Raw genomic sequence first — 4,140 nt, 5'->3', positions numbered from 1 at the left:
TCTTTTTCTGTGGTCTCCACAGGGGATTCAGACAACCCTTCGTCTTGGGAGATGCAAGACGAGCCTGCATTCAATTCACTGCAGGGATATCCGGCCTTACTTCGAGTCAGAGCATCTCGGTGTCCATTCCACTTGAGGCCACAAATGCAGGGTCCTTCTCACATACATGTAGCTGAGAGAAGCCTCCTCTTTTGGTGCTTGTGGAAAGTTGGTATTCCTCTTGAGTCGAAGCCAGGGACTAAGCTCCTATCTCGAGTTGATTTGGGGTCCACAGAGCGCTTTGGTGTTGCTACAGTGACCTCAGGATCCCTTTAGACTGGAAAGTTGGTATTCATCTTGAGTCGAAGCCAGGGACTAAGCTCTCATCTCGAGAAGATTTGTTGTACACGGAGCCCTTTCGTGTTGCTCCAGTGACCTCAGGATCCCTCTAGACTTGAGACAGTGATCTTGGGTTTTTTCTGGAGTGCCATCAAGGAAATCAAGGCTCCTTTCACGTTTGATGTGGAACACGGAATTGCTCTGCAGGCAGTGCAGGGGAATCGGGCCTCATCTCGCGGCGAGGGGGAAGTCTCATGCTTTTTCTCGAGTTGCGGACGGGACCTGGGGTATATTCTCGAGTTACGACGGGGAGGGCCCTTCCAGACACGTGTTTGTTCAGCGACGTCAGGACTCCTGCCTAGGTGCGAGGGACACCTCGGGATTCTCCTCGAGTCTTGGCATGGCAATTTGGACGCGTCTCCACGTGAGGCGGGAGACCCAGGGTCCCTTTCCACGTGCCACAGGGATCCTGGGACTCCTATCCATTTTCAAGAGGCGTCAGGCATCGTCTCCTTTGGAAGCATTGATCTCCGCGGACCTCTCGAGTTTTCAAAGGATGTGAGTCCTCCGGTCGCGTTTAGGCGGAGGACTAGGTCTTTCTCTGTGGTCTCCAAGGGGATTCAGACATCCCTTCGTCTTGGGAGATGCAAGACCAGCCTGCATTCAGTTCACTGCAGGGATATCCGGTCTTACTTCGAGTCAGAGCATCTCGGTGTCCATTCCACTTGAGGCCACAAACTCATGGTCCGTCTAACATACCTGTAGCTGAATGAAGCCTCTTCTTGAGGTGCTTGTGGAAAGTTGGTATTCCTCTTGAGTCGAAGCCAGGGACTAAGCTCTCATCTCAAGTTTATTTGGGGTCCACGGAGCCCTTTCCTGTTGCTCCAGTGACCTCAGGATCCCTCTAGACTTGAGACAGTAATCTTGGGTTTTCTCTGGAGTGTCATCAAGGAAATCAAGGCTACTTTCACGTTTGATGTGGAACACGGAATTGCTCTGCACGCATTGCAGGGGAATCGGGCCTCATCTGGCAACGAGGGGGAAATCTCATGGTTTTTCTCGAGTTGTGGCCGGAACCTGGGGTATATTCTCGAGTTACGACGGGGAGGGCCCTTCCAGACACGTGTTTGTTCAGCGACGTCAGGACTCCAGCCTAGGTTCGAGGGACACTTCGGAATTCTCCACGAGTCTTGGCATGGCAATTGGGACGCGTCTCCACGTGAGGCGGGAGACCCAGGGTCCCTTTCCACGTGCCACAGGGATCCTGGGACTCCTATCCATTTTCAAGAGGAGTCAGGCATCGTCTCCTTTGGAAGCATTGGTCTCCGTGGACCTCTCGAGTTTTCAAAGGATGTGAGGCCTCCGGTCGCGATGAGGCAGAGAACTAGGTCTTTCTCTGTGGTCTCCACAGGGGATTCAGATATCCCTTCGTCTTGGGAGATGCAAGACGAGCCTGCATTCAATTCACTGAGGGATATCCGGCCTTACTTCGTGTCAGAGCATCTCGGTGTCCATTCCACTTGAGGCCACAAACTCAGGGTCCCTCTCACATACCTGTAGCTGAGAGAAGCCTCCTCTTTTGGTGCTTGTGGAAAGTTGGTATTCCTCTTGAGTCGAAGCCAGGTACTAAGCTCCCATTTCGAGTTGATTTGGGGTCCACAGAGCGCTTTGGTGTTGCTACAGTGACCTCAGGATCCCTTTAGACTGGAAAGTTGGTATTCCTCTTGAGTCGAAGCCAGGGTCTAAGCTCTCATCTCGAGAAGATTTGTTGTACACGGAGCCCTTTCGTGTTGCTCCAGTGACCTCAGGATCCCTCTAGACTTGAGACAGGGATCTTGGGTTTTCTCTGGAGTGCCATCAAGGAAATCAAGGCTCCTTTCATGTTTGATGTGGAACACGGAATTGCTCTGCACGCAGTGCAGGGGAATCGGGCCTCATCTCGCGGCGAGGGGGAAGTCTCATGCTTTTTCTCGAGTTGCGGCCGGAACCTGGGGTATATTCTCGAGTTACGACGGGGAGGGCCCTTCCAGACACGTGTTTGTTCAGCGACATCAGGACTCCTGCCTAGGTGCGAGGGACACCTCGGGATTCTCCTCGAGTCTTGGCATGGCAATTTGGACGCGTCTCCACGTGAGGCGGGAGACCCAGGGTCCCTTTCCACGTGCCACAGGGATCCTGGGACTCCTATCCATTTTCAAGAGTGGTCAGGCATCGTCTCCTTTGGAAGCATTGATCTCCGCATACCTCTGGAATTTTCAAAGGATGTGAGGCCTCCGGTCGCGATGAAGCGCAGGACTAGGTCTTTCTCTGTCGTCTCCACAGCGGATTCAGACATCCCTTCGTCTTGGGAGATGCAAGACGAGCCTGCATTCAATTCACTGCAGGGATATCCGGCCTTACTTCGAGTCAGAGCATCTCGGGGTCCATTCCACTTGAGGCCACAAACTCAGGGTCCCTCTCACATACCTGTATCTGAGAGAAGCCTCCTTTGAGGTGCTTGTGGAAAGTTGGTATTCCTCTTGAATCGAAGCCAGGGACTAAGCTCTCATCTCCAGTTGATTTTTGGTCCTCGGAGCCCTTTCTTGTTGCTCCAGTGACCTCAGGATCCCTCTAGACTTGAGACAGTGATCTTGGGTTTTCTCTGGAGTGCCATCAAGGAAATCAAGGCTACTTTCACGTTTGATGTGGAACTAGTAATTGCTCTGCAGGCAGTGCAGGTGAATCGAGCCTCATCTCGCGGCGAGGGGGAAGTCTCATGGTTTTTCTCGAGTTGCGGCCGGAAGCTGGGGTATATTCTCGAGTTACGACGGGGAGAGCCCTTCCAGACACGTGTTTGTTCAGCGACGACAGGACTCCTGCCTAGGTGCGAGGGACACCTCCGGATTCTCCGCGAGTCTTGGCATGGCAATTGGGATGCGTCTCCACGTGAGGTGGGAGACCCAGGGTCCCTTTCCACGTGCCACAGAGATCCTGGGACTCCTATCCATTTTCAAGAAGAGTCAGGCATCGTCTCCTTTGGAGGCATTGATCTCCGCGGACCTCTCGAGTTTTCAATGTATGTGATGTCTCTGGTCTCGATGAGGCGGAGCACTAGGTTTTTCTCTGTGGTCTCCACAGGGGATTCAGACATCCCTTCGTCTTGGGAGATGCAAGACGAGCCTGCATTCAATTCACTGCAGGGATATCCGGCCTTATTTCGAGTCAGAGCATCTCGGTGTCCATTCCAATTGAGGCCACAAACTCAGGGTCCCTCTCAAATACATGTCGCTGCGAGAAGCCTCCTCTTCAGGTGCTTGTGGAAAGTTGGTATTCCTCTTGAGTCGAAGCCAGGGACTAAGCTCTTCTCGAGTTGATTTGGTGTACATGGAGCCCTTTCTTGTTCTTCCAGTGACCTCAGAATCGCTCTAGGCTTGAGACAGTGATTTTGGGTTTTTCTGGAGTGCCATCAAGGAAATCAAGGCTCCTTTCACGTTTGATGTGGAACACGGAAATGCTCTGCATGCAGTGCAGGGGAATCGGGCCTCATCTCGCGGGGAGGGGGAAGTCTCATGCTTTTTCTCGAGTTGCGGCCGGAACCTGGGGTATATTCTCGAGTTACGACGGGGAGGGCCCTTCCAGACACGTGTTCGTTCAGCGACGTCAGGACTCTTGCCTAGGTGCGAGGGACACTTCGGGATTTTCCACGAGTCTTGGCATGGCAATTGGGACGCGTCTCCACGTGAGGCCGGAGACCCAGGGTCCCTTTCCACGTGCCACAGGGATCCTGAGACTCCTATCCATTTTCAAGAGGAGTCGGGCATCGTCTCCTTTGGAAGCATTGAT

The sequence above is a fragment of the Dama dama genome, unplaced genomic scaffold (genome assembly GCF_033118175.1).
Source record: "Dama dama isolate Ldn47 unplaced genomic scaffold, ASM3311817v1 ptg000109l, whole genome shotgun sequence".
Taxonomy (NCBI): Eukaryota; Metazoa; Chordata; class Mammalia; order Artiodactyla; family Cervidae; genus Dama; species Dama dama.
This window is presented reverse-complemented; position numbering follows the sequence as displayed.